The following is a 9,844-nucleotide window of genomic DNA, read 5'->3' on the forward strand; positions in this document are numbered from 1 at the left end:
AGCGTGGTCACGATTCCTCGCGATCGGTAAAGTGAAGAAGTGTAATTTTTTAACACATAGGGCAGTAGTGTCTTTCATACAATGCGAGAATAAATTAGCTGACCATTGTTTACAATTCGATCTCAGCATCTTTTTGTGCTCGCACCCGAAAGGTCTCAAAATGACCCAAGCTGCCGCGGCGACATACATGCAAATACATGAGAAAGGTGTGGTTCAAATGAAAATGAAGCTTGTTCGCCATATTTACAAAATTTGGAAGTCGTTTTCAGAAAAATACGCGCAAAATCTCGCTCAAGGTATGCCTCGAAGGTGTCAAGCCATTATGACGCTGAAGGGGATTGGACTTGTTATTAATGTATTTGCATGTAAGTTTTGGATCTAATAAAACAATATTCGAAGTATTTCCATGTTGAGTCTTTTCATTTTCTCACAACAGGGACCACGCTCTTACCAGACTGTAGTTAACATGTTGTAAATTGTGGAATAATATTACTCAAACTAAAAACTAAAACCATTTTGATGGGCATGTAACATCAGATCACAATTGAAACAAAACGAAATATCTGGCGTGTTTTATGTTTAAAGAGAAATGGAAGCATGGAGACATAGTCAAAAAATGGAAAAGGTAAAAGTAAAAGTATAATTTTATTCTTATAACGTGAAGCTTGACGTAGACTGTGATCAGCTCACTTTCCAACCAACTCCAATGTATGATGGCCGGGTGGCCTTAAGGAATTTGTCCGAAACTCTTTCAGCTTTATCGTTGCTTGGGTGATCATTGGCTCAGTTGTTGTCTCTTTTATGGTCCCGAAAAGTCTGAAGTACATCTTCCGTTTGTAGTGTACCAGAAATTGTTAGGTCTTATCATCCATTATCACCACGACATCGCGTCTCATCGAAAGATGTTCTTTATTCTCACCTTCAGCCTTGCTGCTCGAACAGTACGTTGTAAACATATCGGCTATTTTCGGCGAACAAGAAGACCTCTTTATTGTGCCGAAAATCAGCAGTTGGTAGAATCGAACCATCGATTACAGTTACTTAACTGTTTCCACCATAACTGCTTGTAATCGACGTATAACTCTGTCAATTTTGTCCTGTACCCATCATAACTGGTTTCCAAATCAATAGCGATTTCAATCATAGTCGTTTCTTCGTCACCTAGATCAATGTCTCTTGTTCCGATTGGTATTCATGCATCGGATAATAAGTCCTTGGTCTAACAGTCAGATGACGTCACTAATTGAAATTCATCTAGTTTTTATGAAGACAAGTTTTTGCCTTTCTCATATAGAAAGTTTATACAATCACTTGAAAAACCGACTAGTAAAATTTGGCGCAGAGAGCCAAGTGTCATATACCACTCGACTCAGTTCATCGAGCTGAGCAATGTCTGTATGTGTAGGCGGCTGCTAGGCCATCCATGGAAGTTGTCCATCAATGTCAACTTCCCTTTCTGAGCAGCCTAGATATCCGTGTAGTGTCAATAGCGGTTTCCCAACTGGCAAAGAATAATGCTACGGTCCACCTGTACCAGTGGTATAAGTCCACCAAACAGGTAAGCCGTGTGGCATCCGGCGGAATTATTTTCTACCAAGAATTGCTCCACTGGTTTCCTGTTTCATGTCGTAAAAAGCCACAAACTCCTAAGTCCGAGGACTGAATGGCTGCAGGAGGTTAAACAATGCAGTCGTGAACGGAATATGTTGGGTTTTTCCCTTACTGTGTTACACGAAGCACAATGGACGATTTCATTTTTCGCAATTCGTGGGATTTAAATGATTAAAGCATTTAAAATAATCCTTCCATGGTTCGCTATAGGTTATAAACCAATATATTTGGTTTCTTCTAGTTGTTGTACGGAAAGTGCTGGAGATGGGGTGTTCGTTACTTTAATTAATAATGGTTAGAGTGACACAAATCAATCTCCAGCATAAACGTACAGTAACTATGAATTTATCCAGATTTCTGCAAGAAGGTAAAGTTTCTATAGCTTTGGTTCAAGAACCATATTTCCAAAAGGGAAACTACTACGTTGGAAAGTTGTTAAACCCAGTCTTTGTTGCCTTCAACAAGACCGGTATGACTAATCCACGTGAAATGCCTCGAGCATGCATACTTGCAAATAGTGCTCTCGATGTTTCTCTCATATTGGAGCTCACAACTCGGGATATTTGTGCTGTCACAGTTGGTATGACTATTGATGGCATAGACAGGAAATATGTCTATTGTTCAGCATATTTACCGCATAACCAACCTTCGCCAAGCGATGACTTCAAAAAGGTTGTATCATACTGCAGTAAAAGTGATTTACCGCTTATAATTGGCAGTGACATCAATGCTCATCATATCATTTGGGGCAGTACAGACAGAGATGGCATTTCACTAGAGTGATACACCAGGGCGTAGGTTTCAATTATACACTGCGGATACATTTGCTGCGCTCCACAGAAAGAGGAAAGCGCACTTCTTCTCAGTGTCCAGAGAGATAGATTTTGAGAGCGTGCTTGTGTTGAAAGAAGCTGGTGCGAGAGAATAACCTTCTCTTCGCACGAATCGCTCTCACGTGCTCTCGCCTAAATACACCCAAGTGATCACTGGCGCGTGATGGTAAACGAACACTTCAATTAATAGAGAGTGGCCTTGCTATGAAAAATTTTCAATGAAAACCGAAAATTTAACGATAAATTGTTTTATTTTGCTGATTTTGCGTGCTCAACGCTTCTTCTACGCAAACCATACACCAGAGTGTTCACCGGCGTGTACACCTCTGTGAAAGTATTTGCATCCTCTTCAGAGAATTTATTAGTTCTGTTCCAGCACTTTGGTGCGATTCAGTGGAGGAGGTAAAAGGAAATAAACAAACGCACTCATGATGCGTGCACACTTTATACAACAGTCGTGTATATATGTGAAAGAGAAGAGCTCTCGTTGAAGTTGTCAGTGCGAGGGGAGAAATTTTGCCTGCTCTTCGTCACACAGAGGAGATGGACATCTCTGAGTACAGATATAAACTCGAGAGGCTCTGAATTTGTGAGCAGTACAAACCTGCACATAGTCAATGCAGGAAATCGTCCAACTTTTGCGAAATCTAGAAGAGAGGAGGTTTTGGACGTAACTCGCTGCTCTGATAGTTGATAGTGAAAATGTTGTCGACGAGACAAACTCACTCATAGTTGCAGCATATGAAGAGGCTTGTCCACTTCGGATTGTGCGAGCTGTTCTTCGATCATCTGAGCGAAGTGGTTGGATCCTTTGCACAAATGTCTCTAGTCTCAACGAGGCTAGCAGATTAAATAAGTTACTTTCGAAATCTAAGGACTTTAATGTCGGTTTCTTAAGAACTTCAGATGGTGAGTACTTGTCTGATCAAAGTGATGTACTTCACTACTTTGTTAACACTCACTTTCCAGGATGTATGGAGCCATCATCGACAGCTGTTCCCGAGACTCTTGGACCCTTGCTCGAAGTATTGTGATGATTGAATCGGTCAAATGAGCAGTTGAGAGTTTCTCTCCGTGCAAATCTCCTGGAAAGGATGGAGTTTTCCCAGTTTTACTGCAGAAAGGGTATGAACATTTCGAACATGTTCAAAAAAATACTTACTTTTAGTCTTGTGACAGGATATATTCCAAGAGCTTGGTAGAAAATAATTGTCAAATTTATTCCCAAAGGCGGTCGTGACACTTATGAGGAAGCGAAGAGTTTCAGGCCTATCAGTCTTAGCTTATTTCTTCTTAAAACAGTGCAACGCATAGTCGATCACTATATCAGGAATGTTGGTTTTTGCGTGCATCCGCTGCATGTAGTGCAACATGTTTACCAGCGTGGAAAGTCCACTACAACCCTGTTACATGATGTTGTGTACAACATTGAAAAGGCTTTCTCACAAAAGCATCTTGCTTTGAAGTTTTCCTAGATATTGAAGGTGCCTTTGATAACGTGTCTTTCAATTCAATTTTGGAAGCAGCTTGTGGTCATGGCATACCTTCAAGTATCACAATTTGGATACATGCAATGCTTAGCAATCGAGTTCTTTGTTTACCACTTCGGCAAGCAGAGAATAGAAAGCTAAGGTCTGTGGGTGTCCTCAAGGTGGCGTACTATCCACATTTTTATAGAACCTAGTCGCTGATGGTTTGTTAAGGAAACTTTATAACCTTGGATTTACAACTTATGGTTTTGCCGACGTTTATCATATATTGATGACATTACCACTCTCTTTGATTTAATGCAGCAAGCCCTGTGATCTGTTGAACAATGGTGTTGTCAAGTTGGATTATCTGTAAATCCGGGCAAAACATCAATGGTGCTTTTCACTCATCGTAGGATAATCACAGGAGCTCGTCCGTTACAGTTCTTCGGTTCAGAGGTTACTGTGGTCGATCAAGTTAAATACGTCGGGGTTATTCTTGACTCAAAACTGAATTGGTCTGCTCACATTGACTTCAGGATTAAAAGAGCTTGCATGGCTTTCGGTCAATGCAGACGAGCTTTTGGAAAATCATGGGGACTCAAACCCAGATATATTCATTGGATCTACACAACTATTGTTAGACCAATTTTAGCATATGGATGTCTTGTATGGTGGCAGAAAGGAGAAGTCGCGACAGTTCAGTCAAAGATAAATCATCTCCAAAGGATGGTCCTAATGGCGATGGCAGGAGCATTCACGACAACTCCTACTGCTGCTATAGAGGCGCTACTGTGCATTAAACCACTACATGTGTTCCTCAAAACAAGAAGTATTATCTTGTGCATACCGTCTTAAGGTTATGGGCTTTGGAACAGTAACCCTATAGACTATGCTACTAGCCACACTCGCTTGTGGTCTCCTGGGATGAATATTTACTCGCTCCTAGTGACCTAACTGTCACATGCAGTTTTCCTTTCAAAACATTCAATGTGAGTTATCCTCCTCGTGAGGAATGGTTGTCTGGTTGTCTGGAACGACAACTTGATGAACACATAGTTTGTTATACGGACGGGTCTCTGTCTACTGTCGTGAAATGAGGCTAGAGCAGTGGTAAATACTGTACTATGTTCCAAGCAGAAATCTACGCGATTCTGTGTGGAATACAATCGGCACTTTAGAAGAGAATCTGTGGTAAACGAATTTATTTTTCTTCCGACAGTCATGCAGCTTTAAAAGCACTCAGTTCGAATGATTCACGGTCGAATCTAGTGATCGCATATCGAACTCAAATTGAAGACTTTAGCATTTCAAATGCTGTTTACTTTTTATGGTTACCCGGCCATTCTGGTATTACTGGAAATGAGTTGGCTAGAGCTGGTGCAACGAATGATTTACCACTTTGGATAAAGCACAAGATTCGTTCTTGGGCTGCATCCAAACATGCCAGCAACTGGCGCAGATTGCAAACTTGCGCTCAGACAAAACCATTTTTACCAGATTTGAATCTGAAAATGTCAAAATGTCTACTGCATTTTTCCAAGCATCATTGCAGTATTCTGGTCAGAGTTCTGGTTGGACATTGCAAACTCAATTATCACATGGCTACTATTCAACGTGCTGAGTATTATTCGTGTGATTTGTGTGATCGCATTCATATATTCATATTCCCGGAAGAATGCAGAACGATTCGCAGTATGTATGAGCAGAAGTAAATTCGGCACCCCATAAAGGATGCCAAACAATCTGCTAAAAACCTATTTAAGGTAAATACAGAAAGGATCCATTCACTCCAGGAAGAACGATGAACCCTTCCGACTATAGCTCCTTACAACCTTGGGTGAGAAACGATATAATATCCTTTAATTCTAGCTCCGCATACACAGACTCAACCACGTATGGAGAACTAAAAACCCGGATACGTAGTTGCGTCAATGCGGGACTAATATTCAAATGAAAGGTCTTATACTTTACTAAAAGTTTGTAGAACATTGTATCCAGATCCGACTTCCGGTTACGGAATTAAAGCATGATAAGTGGAAAATTACCAATTTCATTAGTATTTTTTCACGAAAGATGGTCAAAAATATGTACAAATCTCATGAAACTGTCTAATAAATTCTTCTAGTTTGCTGAGCTTGTTAGTGTTGTGGGCATAAAAATTTAATTCTGCACTACTGGTCCCTCTATTCCTGTTCCGGAAGCACCGCAAGTGGTGAAGAAAAACTTCAAAAATAGACTTCACTTAACTTCGATTTCTCTGCGATGCTTGAACTGATTTTCACAAATTAAAGCTCATATTATCTTGAAAGCTACTGTGAAATTTCATCCGGATCCGACCTCTGGTTCCGCAGTACGCACGGTGGTACGGTGGAAGAAGAAAACACAAAACGAACGATGCGTGTTTTATTCTATTTCATACACGCTACAAAGAAAACGAAACGGGTGTCTGCCACTAGTGTGTGATATTGGTAAAAGACGGTGCTGCGGTTGATAAAAATTTTAGCTATTTTATGATAAGTGCGTCCGAAAGAAAAACGTAATGGAAAGCCGGGGTAAAATAAATGATATAAAAAATTAAAAGAATGTCAATGAATTGAAATTTATTTAAAAAAACGTGATTAATCCACCTAGCAGTGAGATGATACCTTTTTTTATCAATACGCATGTGTTTTTGCCTGGATATTCTTAGGTGTTTTAGTTCTCATGACATTATTTTAATTATCGTCGTTTTAAACGGCAAATTGAGATTTTAATCACTCATTACCCTGTAATGCCGAAACTGCAAAACATATCGAATTTCAATCTTAGCGTGTGACAATCGATTGAACATTCCATGAGATGTCGAAGTAAGTTCCACTTTAGAGTTTTTCGTCATTATTTATGGTACTTCCAGAGCCGGTATTCAGGAATTAGCATAGCCCAAAATGATTCGAATGGCCATAAATTATTACGCCAAACAATTTACATGAAATTTATAAACTCATCATCTGTAATTCCAGAATCGGATAAAATTCACCAATTTTGTATGGGACCTTAAGTCCTGTAATATTTGTTTTTGAAGTTCGATTTGGTCTTTTTTGAGAAAATCATTGAGCTTTGAGAATCGATTCGATACTGGAACCGGAATTCTAAAATCGGTGTAGCCGAAATCAGTTAAATTCACCTGAGGAGTGTGTAGACATTTTTGAGAAATTGTAGTGCGAATTAAAATTTGGGGATACATTCCGAATCCAAAAACGAATACCGCTCAAACTGAAATAAATTTATTTGGTAATCAACTATCCAAATCTGCAAACCCGATAAACCTGACTAATTTATGTGAAATGGACATTTTTATACTAATCACCCTGCATTTTCTAAACCAGAAGTCGGATCTGACTAAAAAGTAAGAGGTTTTATAGGATTTTAAGACCTCTCATTTTAATCATAGATGATTCTTAGATTTCATTTGAATCTTAGATCGGTTCAGCCATCTACAAGAAAAATTAATTGCATTATTTTAATTTCGTTTCACATATCATCCTGTGGTTCCGCAATCAGAAGTCGGATCCAAACGTAATTCAGGAACCTTGTTTGGGAGTATACGACTTTTCATATGAATCTGAGTTTGTAGAAAACGGTCTAACCATCTCCGAGAAAATTGAGTGAAATTATTTGTCACACACGCATTTGCTGATCTCGACGAACTGAGTCGTATGGTATATGGAAGTCATGTTCTTCCAGCATTTGTTGCTGTAAATAGTTTAAATCAATATAATTATGGAATTACTTCCAACTCGATAATGCTGGTATCATCTGGTATGTATGCCATATTCGAAAGATTATGTTGCCAAAAATGAACCGTGCTAAAATTGGTCCGAGGCAAATTGTCATAAAAAAGGATGCTGTACACAGTCTTTTTGGTACTTAGAAACAATTATATGTAACAGTTTAAAAAATCGTGTTTCATGTTGCTCCCAAGCATTGCTTTTTCATACAGCGCTCAAAATTCCTTCTACTGGAATAAGGCTTACACAAAAATATCGATATCTCCGTTAAAAATGGACGGATTTTAACAATCTACGGCTTGTTGGATAGGTATTACCGAGCGAAATCTAAGTCTGGAAACATATTCTGTTTTCAAGGTCAAATGTGACAGATACTGTCAAAAAACTTCGTATAACTCAAAAAGTAAACATCCGATCTCAAAACCATTCAATAGCGTTCTGGGTGACGGGGAGACCTTTCATTTGCGACTAGTTTGATCAAAATCGGTCCAGCCATCTCTGAGATCTCGACCTCTTAGTTGACAACACACATACAGACACACACATACACACACACAGACATTTGCTCAGTTCGTCGAGCTGAATCGATTGGTATATGACATTCGGCCCTCCGGGCCTCGGAAAATTTTTCGAAAGTTTGAGCGAATTCTATACCTATTTTTTATATATATAAAAAAAGGTAAAAATGCGATTTTCACAGCCGGTTATATCGTTATACCGGTTTAACTAGGTTCAAAACTGTTAAAATTTGGAGGTCATATTTGTTGCTGGCAAATAAACCAATTTCGGCTATTCCGGTCATCTGAATCCGGTTTCGGAAGAATTGAAAATGGTGACTAGGATCTCATTCACTTTTCTTCAAGATGGCCAACGCGGTTTTCACAAACTCATGGGCTCAAAGGAAAAGTCTTACAGTGTCATACGGAATTTCAAGATTTGTAGTGGATACTACTTTCGGTTCTGGGTAAACAAGATTTGTAGAGTTTGTTAGATCAAGTCCGAATAAACTATCCTATTTCTATTCAATGAACAGTTGTTTTTGTGAATTCCGCAGTAATATTTATGATATTATGAGTAATGTGAGAAAGGCATCATTACACCATTAGGCGGATGAAAATAGTTTTTTCGTGTGTTTCAAAGCAAAAAATGTCCTGATTCAATAGATTCTTTTAGAAAATCGATCCCAAATACAATTTCTTGGCTCCCAAATGAAAATTGTATTCAATTACATTACATTGTGACAGTATTCCGAATAGCAAAAGGAATTTATTTCAATAGACGTTTTATGTCAAAATAACCGCATAATTTGTTTAAACAACTGAGACATTTTTTGCTTACATAAGTACAGGTGACTTTGCTGGGAGTGTGTCGTTGCTCTCATGTACGAGTGACATTTCATTGAAACGTTTCATTTTCCGATTAGGGTGTATGTCATTGCTAAGCTGTAACGTTTCATTATCCGCTTTCAGTGCGTGTCATTGCTGGATGTCATTGTTAAAATGCCAGCACTATAAATCAAAAATGACAGTTTAGAAAAACAACAGTTTTAATGAATTTCAGGAAAACAACTAACATTTTAGTTGTTTGGCGATTTGCGTGTATCTAATTTCGTCTAAATCGGTCAAATATGGCTTTGACAATTTAGGCTCTTAGGCATAGTGTCATAAATCGTTACAATGGCTAAATTTTGTGTATTAAAATTCGGTTCCTACCAGATTCACTACATTCGCCTGATTTAGCCCCCAGCGACTATTTTCTATTCTAAAAGATAGAAAGAAATTTACTTCGAATGATAAGGTGAACGCTGATACTGTAGCCTTTTTAAGGAAAAATTGCGGTATACAAGTGCTGTATGAATGTCGGAATTTCTTAGGAACAAATACATTGCTATTTAAAGAAGATATTGATGAATTGATGAAAATATCGAATGTTGTTTTCCTTGTCAGACGTAAGGCTTGTTTTACGGGTTGCTGCTCTACGATAGGAATTTAGTATGGCCTACGGTTAAGTTATAGTGCCTTTGCCCTCTTATTCTGACACTACTGGTAGATATGTTAGCACTCAGTCGACGCCGGTTTTTAATCGATACACATGGGAATATGGGCTAGGTTTTTGAAATTTGGAATTTACCATTTCACCGTTTTCGAAAGTAATAACATGG

The sequence above is a fragment of the Malaya genurostris genome, chromosome 3, assembly GCF_030247185.1.
Source record: "Malaya genurostris strain Urasoe2022 chromosome 3, Malgen_1.1, whole genome shotgun sequence".
NCBI classification, from domain to species: domain Eukaryota; kingdom Metazoa; phylum Arthropoda; class Insecta; order Diptera; family Culicidae; genus Malaya; species Malaya genurostris.